Raw genomic sequence first — 21855 nt, forward strand, 5'->3', positions numbered from 1 at the left:
CTACAAAATAAATCTCCAAAAATCTATGCTTAACTGGGCATGGTGGCACACACCTGTAATCCCAGCTACTCGGGACGCTGAGGCAGGAGAATCGCTTGAACCTGGGAGGCAGCGGTTGCAGTGAGCTGAGATCACACCACTGCCTTCCAGCCTGGGCAACAGAGTGAGACTCAGTCTCAAAAAAATAAATAAATAAAAATCTATGCTTAATCTTACAAGAAAGAAAAAATCAAAAAGGGAAAAACATTTGCAACCTATATAAAAATGATTAATATCCTTAAAATATGAAGTTTCTTAAAGAAGAAAAGAGAATAAGAATCCTACAGAAAAAAAAATGGGCTAGAGGTTTGAACAGACAGGCCACAAAAAAAGAATTGCAAATAACTTTTGAATATAATGAAAGATGTTCAACTAACTATTTTCATAATAGAAATGCCAATTCCAAGTATACTGAGTTACCATTTCTCACGTATCAAATTGTCAGAAAATCCAAATGACTGATGACCTATAACGTGGGCAAGACAAAGGGGAAGCTTCCTCATCTATAGCTAGTGAGAATACAAAGTTAAACAGATCCTATGGAGGAGGATATAACTAAATCACTACTTCATTTACCCTCTGAATTCAGCAGTGTCATTTCTAAGAATATACTGGCAAAAATCTGGAAAGACATCCACAGGATTACTCATAGTAGTGCTGTTTTACAAAAGGAAACGCTAGAAATGACCAAAATGTTTATCAATAGGGGACTATTAAACAAATGATCATACAGTCACTTAATGGAGTATCATACTTAAATAACTAAGATGTCTGCTTCAAGATAGAATGTTCAACTACAAGACATCGCTCTCACCAAAGCAATGAGAAAAGAAGATAAGCTGATAAACTTCTAAAATATCGTATTTTACTTAGACCCATCAGAGATCTGCATATGCACAGAAGTCTAAATTTACTAAATTCCAGAAGGCTTATAAGCCCTTTCCAGGTAAGAAAAAGCCAATGGCCATTTTCCTTTCTGAGGGCAATTGCAGAACATAAGATGAGCAACTTTGCTGGGGTAAGGAGATTTACTGGCTTGGCTTGTTGGGTTGGAATCTGAAGGACTCCCAGACATGGAGCTAGCTCACCTATCCTGCCTCTTCTCCCAGTTGAGAGGATGGAAGTGAGACCACAAAGACGAGAGTGAGAGAGACATCACTGTTTTCAAATATTTAGATCCAAATCTTCTACTACCGAGAAGAACCTGGTGTCACCCTGAAGATGTTTCAAACCAGAATGAGCTACGAATAAACTGCAAACCAGCCATGGCCTGGCTCAACTTCTTTTCATAATTGTAGGAAAGTGATTAGCTCCTCACTCTAGCTGCTTGACAAAGGAAAAGATATGTCCTCTCTACCGTTCTTCATATTCAAAGTCAAGCATACAATCAAAAATCATAAGACATGCAAAGAAACAAGAAAATGAGACCCATAATAAAGAGAGAAAGCAAGCCGGGCACAGTGGCTCACGCCCGAAATCCCAGCACTTTGGGAGGCTGAGGCAGCCATATTACCTGAAGTAAGGAGTTCAAGACCAGCCTGGCTAACATGATGAAATCCCATTTCTGCTACAAAATACAAAAATTAGCTGGGCGTGGTGGTGGGTGCCTGTAATCCCAGCTACTGGGGAGGCTGAAGCAGGAGAATCACTTGAACCCGGGAGGCAGAGGTTGCAGTGAGCCAAGATTGTGCCACTGCATTCCAGCCTGGGCCACAAAGGAGGTTCTGTCTCAAAAAAAAAAAAAGAGAGAGAGAAAGCAGGTAGTAGAGACACACTGAAAGATGACACAGATTCTGAAATTAACAGACAAAGACTTTGAAATAACTGTGATACATATACTGAAATACTAAAGAAAAATATGAAAAAGTATTTAAAAAGAGATAATTTAAGCAAAAAAATTAAAAACTATTTTTTAAAAATCCTAATGGAAATTTTAGAATGAAAAAATAGGTAAAATTAAGAATACATTCAGTTGGTTTAAAAAAAGGGCTGAATAAGACAATAAGAAACAAATTAGTGAACTCAAAAACATCTTAATAGAAAGCATTCACATTGAAGTACGAAAAATATGGACAAGATAGAAAAGAGATATTCTAGCATATCAGAGAGATATAGACAACATCAAAGTCTAATAAGGATGAAATTAAATTTTCAGAAGGGGAGAGAGATAATGAAGCAAAATAATTGAAGATAATAAATGAAAATTTTCCAATGCTGTTTAAAGTCATCAACCCAACAATTCAAAAAGCTCAACAAATTCAGTGAAAGATAAACACACACACACAAATCTATAACAAAGTATGCCCTAGTCAAACTTTCTAAAACCAAAAATAAAGAGAAAATGGTAAAAGTACACACAGAAAGGAAACAAATTGTATTCAGGGTAACAACAATAGGAAAGGCAAGTAACTTTTCCTTAGAAACAAGGAATGCCAGAATTAAGACAATTATTTTTTAGTGTGGAAAGAACAATATTTATAACCCTAAGTTTTACAGTAAGCAAAAATATTCTTTAAAAATAAAAATGAAATAATATCATTCTCAGAAAATAAAGGAAGCTGAGAGGATTATCAGCAGCAGGTCTACACCAAAGGAAATACTAAAGGAAGATCTTCAGGCTGAAGGGAAATGAGCCAAGATGAAAGCACGGATCTGCAGGGAGGAATGAGGAACACCAGAGTGAATCAGTGAGTTTAGATATAATAAAGATAAAATTCAAAACGTGTAAGACTATTGATTCTGTAAAGAAAAAATAAGAACATTGTATTGTGTATTGCATAACATACACACAATGTAAGAACACTATGTTTTATAACATACACGTAATATATAAGAATATTGTATTGTGTGTTTTATAACATATTATTACAACAATAGCACAAAGATTAGAGGTCATAGTAAGTGAAATTATAAAATTATGATGGTCTAATAGTCTTATGTTGTTTGAGAAATGGTATATTATTAAATAATAGTATGCTGAGAAAAGTTTAAAGTGTAATTGTAATCTCTAAACACTAAAAACAATACAAAAACATATAGTTCAATATCAATAGCAATCATAAAGTGGAATATTGAAAGATAATAAACCCAAAAGAAGGCAGAATAAAAGAAACAGGACAAAGATTCAACAGGACAAATAGAAAATAAATGGCAAGATGGTAGACTTAAACCCAATTAAATGAATAATTATATTAAGTTTACATTAAATACTCCAATTAATCTGACAAAGATTATCAGACTAGGTTTAAAAATAAAAATAAAGACAAGACCCAACTATATTTATAAAAAACAAACTTCAAACATAAACACACCATTATGTTAAAATTTAAATGATGAAATATATATACCAAGTAGTTAATACCACATCAAGTAGATGACAAGAAAAGTACCCAGGGCAGAAACTTCCATGAGACTGCAGTCCAACTGCAACCCAGTGGAGCTTCAGTCAGTTTAAGGCTTGGTTGGCCTGGAGGACCCACTTCCAAGTTGGTTTAGCGACATAGCTGTTGCCAAGAGGCCTCAGTTTCTCACCATGTGGGTCGCTTCTTTAAGCTACATTAAAGATATTAAAATTTGTATTACATTATTTATATTAAAAATACAAATCATATAAATATAGACATTTCATTTTTAAAAAAGAATCAATTTATGAAGAAGACAATGTTCAATGCATAGATGCTTAATACAGACCTTAAAAATACATGAAGCAAAATCCAATAGAACTAAAGGATGAAATAAATACACAGTTGTAACTGGAAATTATAATATTATTCTCTTGATAGTTAATTGATTGATATTCCTTCCTTCAAAATGTGTAGCCCAATTCCCCTCCCCTAGAGTATGGGCTGGACCTGCTTTTAATGAATAGAGTAATGGAATTGACAATTTGTGACTTTGGAGACTAGGTCACAAAAAGTCACTATGGCTTCTATCTTGCTTGCTCTCTCTGTCTCAAATGACTTACTGTGGGGAAGACATCAGCATATCACGAGTGGCTTCATGGAGTGGCCCATGTGGTAAATAACTGAGGCCTCTTAATAGCCATATGACTAAGCCATCTTGGAAGTGGGTCCTCGGGACCCAACCAAGCCTTAAGTTGCAGCCCCATTGGATTGCAGTTGGATTACAACCTCATGATACCCTGAACCAACACCACCCAGATAAGCTTCTTCTAGATTCCTGAAACTCCTAAACTATATGAAATAATAAATATTTGTTCTTTTAAGTCACTGACTTTGAGAGTAATTCATTAGGCAGCAGTAGATAATGAAGACACTATAAACTAACATAACCAGCAGACATGTTTCAGAACACTACATTCAACAACTGTTGAATGCACATTCTTTACACATGCATATGGAACATTCACCAAGATAGACCACTTCCTGGGCTCCACAACAAGCCTCTATAAATTACAAAGTCATGAAATCAACAGAATATTTTATCTTACCAAATGGCATTAAATTAGAAATCAATAACATAATGATAACAAGAAAGTTTATGAATGTTTGGAAATTAAGTAGCACAGTTCTAAATAATCCTTGGTTCAATGACAAAAATCACAAGGGAAATAAGAAAACATTTAGAACTGAATTATAATGAAAGCACACTATATCAAAGTAGGTAAGAAACAACTAAAGCAGTGCTTAGAGTGAAATTTATAGCTTGAAGTGTTTAAATTGGAAAGAAAAAAAGCTTAAATCAATGATCTAAGTTTATAACTCAAAAAGTTCGAGAAAAAGGCAAGTTTAACCTAAAGTTAGGACGAAGAGAAAAATAATTAAAAGTAGGAATCAAAGAAATAGAAATTAAATAGGAGTAGAAACAATCAATCAAAACAACTTCTGATCAGGAAAAGATGAAACAGACTATTTTTCCCTGCTCCTCTCCATGAGATACAACTATACCTCTGGAAGTAATGCAAGAGCCAACCAAAGGAGAACTTTAAAAAGTAGTAAGAGGAAGGAGAACTGGTTTGCACTCCCCAGACTAAAAGAACAGCACAGTGACAGGATATCTCATGACTCCCACCAATAGAAGGTGACCCATAGTTGGCACTTTCCAACCCCTAACCTACCATTAAAGAGCATCTAAGGTAAGATCTTCCCCTGGATCTATCAGAAGTCTCTTCACAACACAAGGGAGTCAGGAACCATCAGCAAAAAAGATTGCTTGGAAGCCCTCTAATAATGAGGGGCCAGGTGATATGCACTTCTCTGCCTGGTCCATACTCTTCTCTTCATGAAGAGACACTGGGAGAATATTCATGAGGCCTCTTCTCACCTACACTGAGAGAAACTGGGGCATGAGACCACTGGCAATTGCAATACCACTCAACTAGAAACCCAGTCCTGGAGGCCTTTTTGTTTCATCTTGTCTGAGACCCTCCTTTCTCATGGGCCATAAATATACATACCTAGAACTTAAATTGTTGTGTCAGTTTTCTGTCACTTATTGTGTCAACTTTAGTAAATTTGTCAATCAAGAATTTTATTCTTTTCATCTAAGTAGTTGAATTTATTGCATAAAATGCTACATAATATTGTCATAACTTTTTTAAGGTCTGTAAGATCTGTAATAATGTCCCCTTGTTAGTTCCTGATATTTCTAATTTGTGTTTTCTCTTTCTTTTGTTCAATCTAGGTAAGGCTCTGTTGGTTCTTTTTTTTTTTTTTTCTTTCAAAAAACTGAGTTTTGGTAACATTGATTGAAGTAACTGAAAATTTTATGGACATAATTGTAGCTTCACATACACTTGTAAAAAATAATACATAGAGACCCCATGTACCTTTTAGCCAACTCCCCCCAGTGGTAACATTTTGAAATTTATAGTACAATATTATAAAACCAATATATTATGACATAAATCCAACAACTGAATTCAGGTAATTTCTGCCAGTTTTACTTCTAAAAGCGTGTGTGTGTGTGTGTATTTCATTCTAGAAAATTAAACCCCAAGTGTGGATTCATGTATCCATCACTACAGTCAAAACACAGGACAATTCCATCACCACAAGAGCCCCTCCTGATGCCCTTTTATAACCACACCTACCTTGCTCCTGTCTTCCCCTCCTTTGTCCCTAACCCTGGATCACTGATGTGCTCTCCATTTCTAAAATTGTTATTTCAAAAATGTAATATAAATGGAATCATACTGCATGTCAACTTTTGGAGGCTCTGGGTCCTATTTACATCTTCTATTTCAGTATCTAGTCACCTCTTTAGATGTATCATACAGGTGCTGGCTTACTTTTGTGGGCTTTGGTTTGAATGAGAATTTTACTTTCCAATTCTTGTAGTTTTATTTCTGTTTCCTTGGTGTTGTACTACTGGGGTTATTGCTATCCCTGCTGATTGAGGGGATGGATGGGGCTTTCCAGTGGGCCATGGGGAAAGACAGTCTCAGTCCAGTTGGGACGAGGAAGCCACCAGGACTGTGCTGCTAATGGTAGTGGTGTCCCACTTGCCAGTGGTCACCTGCCCTAGCGTCTCTCAGAAAGGTTGTTACTTAAGAGCTTTTTTTCACAAGGGTATTCTGACTAATAAATTAAGAAAATAGAATTGAAATATCACCACTTTTCAGGGTGGTATAAATTAGTGGTTCTAAGCAATGTTCATAAATGCCTACTAATATCACAAAAAGGAGACAGCATTTTTGTGGCTGTCTGAATAGCTCTGTCAGCCCTTTGTGGCTGTCTGAATAGTAATGATAGCTCTATTACTAGGTATCTATTGCAAAAATACAAAGTGTGATAAAAGATTTATGTATAAAGAAATTGTAAAACTATTCTTATAATTAATTTGAGAGCAACATAAATGTCAAACTATAAGAAAACAATAAAATAAATTTTGGTATATCAGAAATACCATTTTATGCCTCCTAATAGAAATACTACTACCTACAAAGAGTTCTTCCTAAAAAACTGAATGAAATACCTCTGAGCACATCTACCCATTTAGAAAAATTATAAGAGATGGAGAAACATGTTAACATCTTAGAGGTACAATTGGCAAACTCCAGACTTTGGGAAAAGGCAAGATAAAGAATCCAGACTCTTCAAAAAATACAACTCAATGAAAAAATAGAGAAGGAATATATAGATTAATTGAGGTCCAAGAAAAAGGAAATGACATGTCTGCATAAAGGTTTGTACAAGAATGTTTATATAAAAGTAACTGTGTGAGATGAGAGATATGTTAATCTGCCTTACTATCATAACCATTTTACTACCTATATGTATCCTATAACATCATATTGCAAATCTCAAATATGCACAATAAAAATTTCATTTTAAAAAATGAATGTTCATATAAGTTGTATTTATGATGACCATTAATAGCTTAGAATAGGCAAAAACTATAATAATTAAAATTAGAATTAGGGGTTTTGTCTAGGATGTTGGGGGTGAGTGTTGATTGCAAAGAGGCATAGGAGAAATTTCTAGGGTGAAGAAAATGTTCCATCTTGACAAGTGGTGGGTTGCAGTTAGGTAGGTGTACACGTTTGTCAGAATCCAGCAAAGTGTATATTTAAGATCTCTGCATTTTCCTCTATGCACAGATCTCAAATGCACGCATTTATTATACCTCAATAAAGAGGTACTTTGCAAATTTTAAAAAGTCTTGGCAAAGAGCTTTAAAACTGATATGCCTTTTAATAAAGTATTAATAGCTCTATTACTAGGTATCTATTGGAAAAATACAAAATGTGATAAAAGTTTTATGTACAAAGGAGTTGTAAAAATATTCTTATAATTAATTTGAGAGCAACATAAATGTCAAACAATAAGGAGACAATAAAATAAATTTCAGTATATCAGAAAAATGGAATTAGCCATAAAAGATAAGTTCAAGAAATAACGTCTAACGACGAGGAGCAAGATTTAATTTACAAATATAAAATTAAGTAGGTAAAGTTATGTCTTGTACACCTTATTTCAAATTGGAAGTCTCCAATGACAAGAAAAGGGATATGAAAATTGTATGGGTGGGCTGATCTCAATTATAAAGAAGAAAAATTCATAAAGACTAAAGTATTTCAACATGTAAACAGGTAGGGGATCTGAGGGGTGGCATTCTGCAATGCAATCGTGTCACTAACTAAGTTGGCTCAAATTTTGCAGGTTAAGGGCACAGTTAGCACAAGACTGCCCCCACTTTAGATGCCAGCCACAAGCTTGGGGGTTCCCAGGCAACCCTAACCAACTGGCTACAAATCCAGAGGCTTCCACCATCCACTGAGATTCAATAATTCAGAAAACAACTCACAGAACTCAAGAAAGTGATATACTTATGATTATAGTTTTATTACAGAAAAAAGAAGTATGTAAATAAGAACCAGCCAAAAAAAAGAGACCTGTAGGATGACCCTTGGAAAGGTCCCAAATGTGAAGCTTCCATGTCCTCAGGACAAGGCACCCTCTGTGCACACTGATGTGTACCATCAACCAGAAAAGCCTACCCCAGCTTCAGTGTCCAGAGTTTTTATTGTGATTTCATTAGCTAGACATGATTGAATCACTGCCCAGGTAATTGACTCAGTCTCCAGCTTTCCTCTCCAGAGGTTGGGATGATGTGATGTGGCTTAAAGCACCAACCCTCTAATCACTTTGTTGGTCTTTCTGACCTGACCTGAAGCTACAGAGGGGGCCCACCAGGGGTTACTCTAATAGTCTAAACTCAGGTGTTATCCCAGGGGCCTCCAATGAATAATACACATTCTTACCACTTGAAAGATTCCAAAGGTTTAGGGGCTGCCTCCCATGAACTAAGGACAAAGACCAGATAGATTCTTTACTAAACAACAAAGTCTAAGATAATATTTTCTGATTTACACTATTTCTGACTTTCTACATTGTTTTATATAAGCATGGATTACTTGATCAGTAAAAACGACTAACGAAATAAAGAATAAAGAGAGAAAAAATTTCTAAAAGTCACCTAAAACAAAGTCCTTGGAAAATATAGTAAATCTAGGAGGTAAGTTTTATTCTCCCACCTTCATACAAAAAAATAAATTATATGTTAATTATGAATCCTATGAGGAAAATGTGCAAACTGAAATGTTAAGACTGGAAGTCAAAAAATTCCAAAACTCAATAGAATTTTTATTAGGAACAGTGAAAATGGGACCAGGTTTACTAAGAACTCTTGGAACTTTTTGCAACTTCACCACACTGAAGAAGCAGTATGGACCCAAGGGATATGAAGGAAGATCTGAGACTCCAATGCACACCCAAACTGGAGGGTAGAGGAGAAAATGAAAATTACATCTGAGTTACATCTGAGATGGCTTTGACGGCCATTGCAGTGGAACCTGTGGGTAGTGATAAAAAGGCTCAGGTCTATGAGACTTTGTCTCCCAGGACAGTTTCCCAGGACTGCAAGAGTTCTCCATTTATGCAGACAGCAGGAGAAGGCAACAGGCAAGGTGGGGAGTTAGCTCCTCTCCAAAGAGAAAAAGGAATATGCTTCTCCACCCTCCACCAGGAATGGGACTCAGCCATGTCAAGACTGGTACTAAAAAAAAAAAAAAAATGAGATTTGCCAAACCCAGAGGAGAAAAGACACAGACAGAGATGCAAATTTCCTTTCCAAAAATTAATCAAAGCTTTAGTTCCCTCCCTCCACCCACTGAACTGGTATCAAGACTTGAACCTTAGGATCCACAATGGTATTCGAAGAGAATGATGAGGAAACCTATAAAGTCATTATTCACTGTTCATGTAAAAAACACCACACCTAACTAGAAGTCTACACATTTAAGAGCAAGCAAACAGAAAAATACATTGTTAGTGATAACACTTTGCAGCATATAAATGATGGGAAATGAATAAATATTGAAAATGACGTGGTGCAAAAAACCTAAAGCAATCATGAATTAACTTTGTACCAGCTAAACTGAAAATAACACCTATTTTATGAAATGAACCAAAGTGAGAAGGCAAAAGAAAAGAAACTGAGATTGCTTAAATAATTTGATATATCAATATATTACAAAAAAGAAATATATAGATCACATCATCTGGCTCTTGCAATTCAATTTAAAGGATCAAAAATATGAGGCTTATTCCACAGAAAAAATAATCTTATATTATTCTACATAACATTAGTCAGAATCTACTACAATCAATGCGTGTTTTTCATTTTACACAGGACACTTGACTGGTTGGTAAAAAATAAGGTAACATGAAGTTTTCAGATGAACAAAAACTGAAATAACTGATTTATTAGAATAGAATACTAAATACAATAGAATAGAACACTAAAAAATGTAAAAAAGTATGTACTTCAGGCAGAAGGAGCATTATCACAGATGAAAAACCAAAGATGCAGAAAGGGATCAAAAGAATTGTGAGACTATATTGAAATGAACACTGTATTAAAACAAGAACACTAACATTTTTAGGATGTAGATTATACAGGTGAAATTAAAATACATGACAACAAGAGCATAGAAATCAGGAAAAGGACAAATAGAACTGAAATGTCTGAGTGTGCTTTTGCTTCACAGGACTAGAGTACAATTATCAATTAATATTTGAATTTTACAAATTAAGAAGGCTTATTGTAATTTCTAGGAAATACTACAGGATGACTAAAAAAAAAAATAACACTTCAAAACTACCAGGAAGAAGCATTATAAAATCATAAAATTAATCAACTAGGAAAGCTCCTTCTAGCTAGGATTAGACCTCTACAGCTACAAAAATCATGGATTACAACTAAAATATCTAGCAAACAAAAATCAACCAATTGTGGGGAGAGTCAAAACACGGAAAAGTAGCCTAAAAGGAGGTGTTTTCTAGTTTTGCTTTTCCTCTTTTCTCTTACAACATGGATCCAAAGGCAGTGCTAATCATAGACTGTTCAACATTGGTGGTTAAGAATTCATGGATTCTGTGTGTTAGGCCTGAGAAACCAACAAAAGGGCTCCTGAGGCTAAACGAGTGTACATGAGAATCCCCTATTTTCCTCATTATTTTCTCTCCAAGATATCCCCTCAGGGGGTGCCTGGTCCTGGAATATAGCTTAGACAACTGAATGTTCTTTAACTTGTAACTGGGTAAAAAAGCTTGGTGCATCCAAAGTTAATGTTATTGGCCGATACTCTTTGGCAATAAAAAGGAATGGATTATTATTACACACGCACACACACACACACACACACACCATGAATGAATTTCAAACACATCGTTATAACTGACAGAAACCATGCTCAACTATGATTTGATTTATATGACATTCTGGAAAATTCAAAATTAGAGGAACACAAACACAGTGGTTATTGCCAGAGAGTGGAGATGAGGAGATGACTGAGTGCAAATGGGCAGCGCAGGGGAGAGTTTTGAGATGACGCTGCCTTGTGGTTACGTAAGTGCATGCATTCGCCAATCTCATGTAACTGTACACCAAAAAGAGTGGGTGTTACTGTGAGTAAAGAAAAAAATAATCAACCCAAAAAAGAAGGCAAGAAAGAGAAAAGGCATAAAACTAGACAAATAGAAAACACATAATTAGACGGTTGGTTTACCCTGTAATATATTAGTAAGTACAATAATGGTAAGTAGACTGGATGTTTGAGTGAAATATCAATCACTAGATTTAAATATCAAAATCAAATGCTGTGCTGTGCGAAGAAGACATGCTTAAATTTACTGGGTACATATTGAAAGTTGTAAGAGTAAATAACTGTGCAGACAGCATACATAACTCACCAAAAGAAAGTTGGGGTAGTTCTATTTAACATCAGAAGAGAATAGATGCAAAGAATTCTAAAGAAGGCCAAAGAATTACTCGAGATGAATACAGTTGTTTTATAACGATAAATGATTTGCTAAACAAGGAAGATACTAAATGTATATGTACGTAATTCACATGGCCTAAAAATATGTAACAAAAATTGACAGAACCATGAGAAGAAACTGACAAACTCACAATAAGAGTGGAAGATTATAATACGTATCTCTCATCAAGTAACAATAAAACACACAAAAAATACAGATCTTACCTAAAATCTGAGCAACATGATTCATAAACTTGACCTAGGAACAACGCATCCAAAAATTCTGGAGTACATTCTGTTGTTAAAACTCATGTGAGCTTCTTAAAAAATTAACTGTATACAAGACCATTAAGAAGTCCTTTAAATATTTAAAGAACTGAAATCATTCAGGGAAAGTTCTCCAATCACAGTGTAATCATGCTAGAAATACATTTTTAAAATCAGGCATATTTAATGTATTTGAAAATTAAGAAACATGCTTCTAAATATTAGATGGGTCAAAGAAGAAAATGTAAGGGTCACAGAAAACATTTTGAACTAGATTACAAACAAAACACTACATATCAAAACTGAGTAATGAATTTAGAATAATTCTTAGTAGGACATGAATTTTACCGTGTGTGTGTATGGTGTGTGTGTGTATGGTGTGCGTGTGTGAAAAGAACAGCTAAAAATTAACAATCTAAACGTATGTCCCCAAAGATTAAAAAAGAACACTAAAATAAGCTTAAAGAAGCAAATAATAAAAAATGAGTGCAGAAATAACGAAACAGAAAATAAATAATAGAACGATAGAGAGCCAAAAGAAATCAGAAAGTTTATTCTTTGCAAAAACTAATAATAAAACTCAAAACCTCAGGCAAAACTGTTTAACAAGAGAGATGGCATAATCAATATCACAAATGAAAAAGAACACATTATTTGAGATCCTGTCCCCGTTAAGAAGACAACAAGGAGATATTGTAACCAACTTTTATGTCAATAAATACACAATTTAGTTGAAAAGAGTAATTTCAAGGGAAAATAACCTGCCAAAATTGACAAGTGCAGAAAGAGAAAACACAGTCCTAAAACTTTTAAAGAAATCCAATCAGAAATTTAAAATGTTCTAACAAAGAAAACTCCAACTTCAGATGGTTCTACAGTGAATTCTAGAATGTTTAAATGATCTAGCCTTACACTAACTCTTCTACAGTAAAAGAAAGAGAAGATATACTCCCTAACTTATTTTACCAGGCTAGAAAAACCTGAACAAAACTCTGTAAGACAACATTGCAGCCAGTGATCAAAGTTAACATGCCGGTAATGACACTCTGATATAATATGTGAAGAAGAGAAGTTCGCTTCTATGACATTTCCCCCTAAAATCTGTAAGCCCAGTCTAATTATGAGAAAATAACAGACAAGCCCAAATGGACAGCCATTCTTCAAAACACCTGATCATTACTCTTTAAAAAATTAAAGTCATTAAAAAAGGAAAAACCATAAAACTATCACAGATTGGACGAGAATAAAGAAACATGATGGCTAAATGCAACAAGGTATACTAGATTGGGATCCCAGAACAGAAAAAAGAACTTAGAGGAAAAAAATGCAGAAATCTGAATAAAGTTTGCAGTTAGTTAACGGCGTTGTACCATTGTTAATCTCTTAACCTTTCTTTTTCTTTTTTTTTTTTTTTTGAGATGAAGTCTTGCTCTGTCACCCAGGCTGGAGTGCAGTGGCATGATCTCAGCTCACTGCAACCTCTCTCTCCTGGGTTCAAGCGATTCTCCTGTCTTAGCCTCTCAAGTAGCTGGGATTACATGTGCGCATCACCACGCCCAGCTAATTTTTGTATTTTTAGTAAAGATGGGGTTTCACCATGTTGGCCAGGCTGGTCTCGAACTCCTGACCTCAGATGATCCACCCGCCTTGGCCTCCCAAAGTGCTGGGATTACAGGCATGAGCCACCACGCCTAGCCAATTTCTTAATCTTAATGTACCACGGTCATGTCAGATGAATGAGAGGAAGCTGAGTGAAGGGTTATGTGAGAATTCTCTGTACTATCTTTATAACTCTCCTAGAAATCTAACATTTCAGAATAAACATTTTTTAAAGAGTGAAGAGCAGTACAAGAAAGAAAAGTATGTAAACCCAAAAATCGCACACTAAATAATTAGCAAACTTAATGTAATAATATTCAAAGAAGAAGGAGGAAAAGGAGAAGGATGAGAAGCAGCAGGAGCAGGTAAAAGAAAAGAAGGGGAAGAAGAATAAAGACCAGGTTTGATCATGATCAGGAACACAGATTGGTTAAACATTAGGAGCAAAATCAATGTCATTCACAACATTAATAAACCAATGGTGAGTTCATTTCTTCATATTTGTAGGTACAGAGAAAAGTATGTGATACATTTCAACAGTCATGCTTTTCTTTAACTTAGCAAAATAGTAATAGACAATAATTTTATTAACCATATAAAGGGTATCTACAGCCACAGAAAAAAATAAAATCTATAGCAAATATCAGACTTCAGGAAGAAATATTGAAAGCGTACATTCAGGAACAAGATCTGTCCACAGTTAGAGAGATGGCTTCTGGCAGAGACAGAAGCAAAACCTCCAACCCACGGTTCTGACTGCAGTGAGCTCCAGTTCCACCTCCCTGCACCAGTCCACTTGCTTTCAACTCCTTGCTTTTTACCTATGCCTTGTAAAACAATAAAAATGTAGCCTCGTGGTGTAATTAAAAATAAACAATTCAAGTGTTTGTTGGTTTGGGGTCATGTATAGGACAGAATGGCAACAGGAGGGGGTAATAATATAAGCATAATTAAAATTAGGTTTAAATTCATTTTCATGAACTCCCACGTCAGGAAGTAAAATTTTACATACGATTGTGTCCGGAATTGGTTCTTTCCGGTGGGTTCCTGGTCCTGCTGACTTCAAGCATGAAGCCACAGACCCTCGCAGTGAGTGTTACAGTTCTTAAAGATGGCGTGTCTGGAGTTCGTTCCTTCCAATGTTTACATGTGTCTGGAATTTCTTCCTTCCAGTGGGTTTGTGGTCTCACTGACTTCAGGAGTGAAGCTGCAGACTTTCCACAGTGAGTGTTACAGCTCTTAAAGGTGGTGCTTCCGGAGTTGTTTCTTCCTTCCGGTGGGTTCGTGGTCTCGCTGACTTCAGGAGTGAAGCCGCAGACCTTCACAGTGAGCGTTACAGCTCATAAAGCTAGTGCGGACCCAAAGAGTGGGCAGCCGCAAGATTTATTGTGAACAGCGAAAGAACAAAGCTTCCACACCACGGAACATGACCTCAGCACATTGCTGCTGCCTGCCCGGGTGGCCAGCTTTTATTCCCTTATTTGGCCCCGCCCACAACCTGCTGATTGGTCCATTTTACAGAGAGCTGATTGGTCTATTTTACAGAGTGCTGATTGGTCTGTTTTTACAGAGTGCTGATTGGTGCATTTACAAACCTTTAGCTAGACACAGAGCACTGATTGGTGCATTTTTACAGAGTGCTGATTGGTGCTTTTACAAACCTTTAGCTAGACACAGAGTGCTGATTGGCGCATTTTTACAAGTGCTGATTGGTGTATTTACAATCCTTTAGCTAGACACAGAGTGCTGATTGGTGCGTTTACAATCCTTTAGCTAGACAGAAAAGTTCTCCAAGTCCCCACCTGACCCAGAATCCCAGCTGGCTTCACCTCTCACAATCATATGACCTTTCTGCTAAGAAAAAATAGTCATCTTACTTATTGCAGTAACCCTCTCAGAGCATAATACTGAGAAAACTCTGATCCCATAAATAGCAAAACCCACTGCCAATGAATGGGGGCAACCATGCTCCAATAAATCTTTGTTTACAAAAACGGGTAGCTGGATGTGGCCCCTGAGCAGCAGTTTGCTGACTCCTACTCTGAAGGGGATGGGTCCCCCCAGAGGGTGCTGCTGCCTCTCCACTGTAATTTGTTTTGCCCCGGCTCCCGCACCCCTCGACCTGCAGAGGACGCAGGTGCACTCCTGTTTCTCGCTGACAATTGCTCCTGGCTGAACCGCTCTTCTGTTAGTGGAGTCCCTCACCCATTACTGCTCATTGCTGCTGCTCTGCCCTCCCCCGGGGCCACTCCCCTTCTTTCCTGGGTGATTCTAGCTCCAGTGCCTCTGTCATTTTCTCCAAAACTCTGGCTACCTTAATTCTTGTCTACAAGCCTGTCCTATCTGACCTCCTTTTCTTCTTAACCTTCTTTTCTCCCAGGACCTTGTCCTGCACCCACCTCGGCCTTCCACTCCCAGACTTCCATGAGCAGTAACTCCAGCCCTGCCCTGACAGGATCTCATCATGGACCCCACTCTCTGATTACCATGCCCTGGCTTTCCAGATCATTCTTTCAGCCCCATCAGCATATATGACACATTCATCTTACCACAGTCTGTTGCCCTGGACTTTTTGGTATCTTCTCTTTTCTCTGAGTGGAGCTTAAATTTCCTTTGCTTTCTGACATTTCCATTGCCAGAAGGAGCAGCGGCGAGGTTCTTGGGTTCCAAAAGGTGTAGTATGAAGAGGAAGCACGAGAAGCCTGAGTACTTACACCCGGGGCGCCTGGTCAGAGCATCACACCCAGGGCCTGTTGCACCTGAGAACTAGCCCAGGTTTCGGAAGAGAAAGTCCTGCTTTCTGACGTCCACAGGGCGCAGGGGATCTGAAATCCCTCTCCTCTCGGCACCCCGCCCCCTGCTCCTCTCAGGCTGTAGGTGCATCCAGTGCCTGGGCGGGTCTCGGGAGCAACCCTGTACCCCAGCCTTCTCACCTCTTCCCGCCCTCCCAGCATCTGCTCTGCCCTGGCAGCTGTTCTGCACTTTCCCTTCCTCTATTTAAACACCTTTCACTCCCCTAGCATTCTGTGCAGACAACAACAGCAACATTGTCCACTCATTCTTTTTCCTTTGAACTGAGAACTGAGTGGTGCCTCCACTCAAAGAAATAAGCCCACCCGAGCTGACCGAGCTGACGGAGCCGGCCTCGGTGATGCACCGGCCGGCTGCTCTGTGGCTGGCAATGGCGAGACTGCGCCTCTTCCTTCCTGGAAAAGACCAAACTTGAGATGGAAATGATTTATTTAGGCCCATGCCTGTCTTCCAGGTGATTACGGATTGCTCTACCGTGTGAGGATTTGCCTAGACACTTGGGGGCTTGCTTGGCAAGTGGACTTCTCTCACCTCTCAGTTGCCCAGCCCTTTACCCACGCATGCATGTCTGGAGACACTGACTGGGCAGCAAGACTGAGCACAGTGAACTGTGTCTCCCGAATGATGTAGGGCAGTGTTCCTCCTACTGAACCTACAGCACAGACTTTTGTAGGGCGGGGCATCCAGAATCAATCTTGAGCTGGGTGCTGGCACTCTGGATTTTTAGGAACTCAGGTTTATTCTCAGTGAAGCTTCCTCTCACCCCAAGCCTTTTGCATCTTCAACTTTCACAAAAGACCTTTGAATTAATCAGACACTTCCCTTCCTCTGGTAGCCAGCAATCAGGTTTGAGATCCAGAAGGCACTTCCTGTTGTGTGCAAGTTTTACAAATATTCACCACACACAGCTCCCAATACACATACCACACAACACAACACACACCAAAACACACACACATCTCACACATACAACACATATACAACACACAAAACACGGCACACAAACCACACACAGTTCACAACACACACCTCACACCCCTCAACACAACAAAACACACATACTACAACACACACACCACAACATACAACATACACAACACACACATTCTACGCATCCCATCCACACAACACCCATAGACCACCACAGCACACACAGCTCACAACCACATACCATACACACACAGCACACACAAAACACACACACCACAATACACGCACACACCACCTTCCTCTGTGCTTCCTGCTTGCTAATAACCTTTCTTGCTTGCTTGCTCCTCACCATAAAATACTGAAGGTGGTAGAGACACAAGAGTCTGCTGACTGCACCCATTCATTACACAAACAAAGAAACCAGAGCATTTTAAGAGGGAATGACTTGTCCGGGGCCGCGCACCAGTTGCTAGGGGACCGGACATGAATCGGGCCCTCAGATCCTGGGGAGAACACAGCGGTTGGAGGCCATGTGGGCAGTGGGGGACATCACAAGGCTCCCAGCTTTTGTGGGACACTTGACAGGTCTGCACCAAGTGCCACTGAGGCTGGAGACTGATTCTCTGAGATGCCCTGGCAGGTTTGTCCAGAGGGGCTTGTCATGGTTCAGTCTGATGCTGGGCTTTGGCTGACATGAGTAAGCTCGTCTTAAAAGCTCCCCTTAAAAGAGGAATCAAGATCATGTTGCACAATAGCCAGAGGCAAATGCCCTGTTGCTCTTTAGCAGATGCACGCCTGGGACTGAGAAAACAGCACAGCCCCATGCAGGGGATGGCAGTACCTACTGTTAACCACTCACCCTGGTTAGACAATCCCAGAGGGCTGGCCATGAGAGGGACTGATGTCACCCATTATTTGGTCCCTCAGCCTCAGGAGCATACCAAGAACCTGTGGACCAGAGTGGTGTTGAGGGTCCCACTCTGGCTTCAGAGAGATGTGGGTTACATCTGGTTTTGCCTGTGACTCTGTGTGCAACCTTAGACCCTCCACACAACCCCACAGCACTCCTGTCTCTCATCTGTGAAATCATGAACTTCTAGGAGGTCTGGGAAGATGCAGTGAGCAGTTCAAGTTCAATGGGAGCTTCATGTGCTGGGACGAGGGCTAAGTGCTTGACATGGAGCCCTTCAGTTCATTGCTTAGTTTTGTTTTTTAATGTTTCCAAAAAAAGTTTAAAAAAAAAAAAAAAGAGTAGCACAAGAAGTGCCTGTGTGACCAGAACCCAGCCTGCAATTCATCAAACCTTCTGCCATGATGTCATTGTTTCATTGCAATGTGTGGCACACCAGTTATATTCCTGGATGCCCTACATGACCCATTCCTCTCCTACCCTCCACAAAGGTGACCACCTTCCGAAAATTACTTTGCAGCTTTGACATGCATGTTCCCCTTCTTTGAAGACTTTGCAACTCTCCGTAACAATATAGACTATTGTTTTCCACCCCTACTGTCTTTGATATAATGAACATATTCAGTAACTTGCTTTTCTTGCTTATTCGATGTTTCTCAAATGTACCCATTGTGATACCTGTGCTGGGTTCATTCCTCTTGTTTGTGGCACAGTCTGCCAGTGTCTGAAGAGAGCTCTCTGCTCACTGAGGGACGCGTGCTCTTGCAGACCATGCTGTACTGTGCATTCACTTGTGTGTCTCATTACATGTCTGCACTGGAACTTCCCTCAATGTAGACCGAGTAGTGGGGTGGGTAGATCACAGCAGCTTGGGAATCTGCAGCTTCACTAGGTTTTGCCTACTTGTTTATCAGTGTACTTGGGTCAGCCCAGGCCATTACTCCTTCACCTGCAATGTGGCACCACACACAATGCCATGAAGGCACAGCAGAAAGAGAAATCAACCAGAAGGCAGAAAACACAGGTCCATGGAGACATGGAGATGCACAGTGGGAAGGCACTTTGAAGGAGATTTAGAGTGACACTCCCAGCCTTTTACACTTTAAATTATAAATAGGAAATGCTAATATTTGTGAGAACACAAGAATAAACAAACAAGGATGACTGCAGCTAAAGGCAACTGGTCTCAGAGCTCTGGTTCCCTGACAGCCTGCACAAATAGACCCAGGGTGAATATATGAAAACACATTGAATTGTACACTATACAAGGATAAATTTTATAGTTTGTGAATTACATCTCAATTAAACAAACTGTAAAAATCTAGGCACACAAAATGAATCAATAGATAAGCTGAATTTCATATACATATATTTTAATTTGTAATTGAAAACCATCTCGGCCAGGCACGCTGGCTCACACCTGTAATCCCAGCCAGCACTTTGGGAGGCCGAGGCAGGTGAATCACCTGAGGTCAGGAGTTCAAGACCAGCCTGGCCAACATGGAGAAACCCCATCTCTAATAAAAATATAGAAATTATCCGGGCGTGGTGACACATGTCTGTAGTCCCAGCTACTCAGGAGGCTGAGGCAGGAGACTAGTTTGAACCTGGGAGGCAGAGGCTGCAGTGAGCCAAGATCATGCCATTGCACTCCAGCCTAGGTGATGGAGCGAGACTCCATCTCTCAAAAAAAAAAAAGAAAGAAAGAAAGAAAGAAAACATCTCCATGTGATAATCGAGGCATGGGTGGTCACTGCTTTCCAAGACCGTGTCAGAAAAGAAAAAATGAGCTTAGTTCTAGGGAAGAGCTGCACAAGCTGCTTTGCACTTGAAATACAAGTGCAAATGGTGTGCCTTTAACTCACAGAGGGCCAATCTTGCCCACATCCCTTCATAAAATTCAATGACTAGTCTAGTAGCAACAGCCACCTATGCTTCAACGCAGCGAGCACTATACTTCCACATGTGCAAGGGGCCTGTGAGCATGAAAAGAATGGTCTGGTTCCAGGTAAGATGGAGCAAGAACACTCCACCCTGTCTTTCCCACTGAATGCAGCAATAAAACCAGCATGAAATGCATGGAGCAGATATTTGAGGACTCTAATAAGGAAATAGTAGCAAGCAAATTGGGAAGGAAGACCAGAATTCTAAATTCTAAGCTACCTAAGTGGTAAATTTCCCATTTTTCCTCTGGTAGATCTCCTGACCCAGAGCTGAGGCATCCCCGAATCTAGAATTGGGCCCCGGAGCTCAGAGAAATTTCTAGGATAAATCCTCTGGTTCTAGTTTGAGAAACAAGAAAGGAGCTAATCCCTCAGAGACAGCAGAGGAAATTCCCCACTTTTTCTTTTTGTTGTCTCATATCCCTGTCTTCAGATAACCCCATAGTAACAGAGTCAGTGACAATTACAGGGGCAGGTACCTAAAACCCTGAGGGGCAAACTCCCATTGCTTTTTTTCCCATCAGTCTCCTGTTGCTTGCATAGACATGGGCACAATTGTGGGACGTATACAATAGTAATACCCTTCCACCCAGAGTGAATAAGGCCACAGCTTTCCAGTTAGAAGACAAAAAATAGGGAGCTCAGGAAACTGGAGAGCTTGTGAGACATCATGAAGAAGGAGGACACTGAGAAGTCAACCCCATAAAGTCGTTTATGAACTCCTGAGCTCACACTGAAGTTGCACTGGCCACTTAGTGATGCATATGCCGGACAAATCCCAACAGTACTGCAAAGGCTTGGAAAATGGAAAGGGCATTAAAACCATAGCCTAAAGGAGGCTGGCCAGAGCTGGCGTAAACTCAACTGAGTAAATGGCCTGCTAGAATAAAAATAAGAACTTTTTAAAAAATTTAAACAAGACCCAGAGTCTCATAACAAAATATTTTAAATGTCCAGGGAAGAATCCAAAATTATTTACAATACCAAAAAAGTCAACCCAGGTGGGAAACATCAGTCAACAGACACCAATGTAGAGATGACAGAGGTATCAGAATAATAAGAGAAAGGCTTTCTGTAGCTATTATGAAAGTGCTCTGAAAAGTATGGAATAACAATCATGAAACAAATACAAAAATATAAAGTCTCACAGTGGGAGAAAATCTTCACAATCTGTACATAAAGCAAAGGTCTAATATCCAGAATCTACAACAAACTCAAACAAATCAGCAAGAAAAAAACAAACAATCCATCAAAAAGTGGGCTAAGGACATGAATAGACAATTCTCAACAGAAGATATACAAACGGCCAACAAACATGAAAAAATTCTCAACATCACTAACGATCTGGGAAATGAAAATCAAAACCAAAATGCAATACTACCTTACTCCTGCAAGAATGGCCATAATCAAAAAATCAAAAACAGTAGATGTTGGTGTGGATGTGGTGATCAGGAAACACTTTCCACACTGCTGGTGGGAATGTAAACTACTACAGCTACTATGGAAAACAGTGTGGAGATTCCTTAAAGAACTAAAAGTAGAACTACCATTTGATCCAGCAATCCCACTAC

The 21855-nt window shown here is 38.9% G+C and overlaps 1 long non-coding RNA gene across 1 annotated transcript in view; it reads right to left on the reverse strand.

Moving 5' to 3' along the window:
- Window positions 1–15135, reverse strand: part of LOC129040356 (uncharacterized) — a 40363-nt gene extending 25228 nt beyond the window's left edge. The window contains exon 1 of the long non-coding RNA XR_008503601.1: window positions 14703–15135. This is a non-coding gene — a long non-coding RNA (uncharacterized LOC129040356). The remainder of the gene's footprint in view (window positions 1–14702) is intronic.
- Between the last annotated feature and the right edge of the window lie 6720 nt (window positions 15136–21855).

This window comes from Pongo pygmaeus, chromosome 6 (assembly GCF_028885625.2).
Source record: "Pongo pygmaeus isolate AG05252 chromosome 6, NHGRI_mPonPyg2-v2.0_pri, whole genome shotgun sequence".
Classification (NCBI taxonomy): domain Eukaryota; kingdom Metazoa; phylum Chordata; class Mammalia; order Primates; family Hominidae; genus Pongo; species Pongo pygmaeus.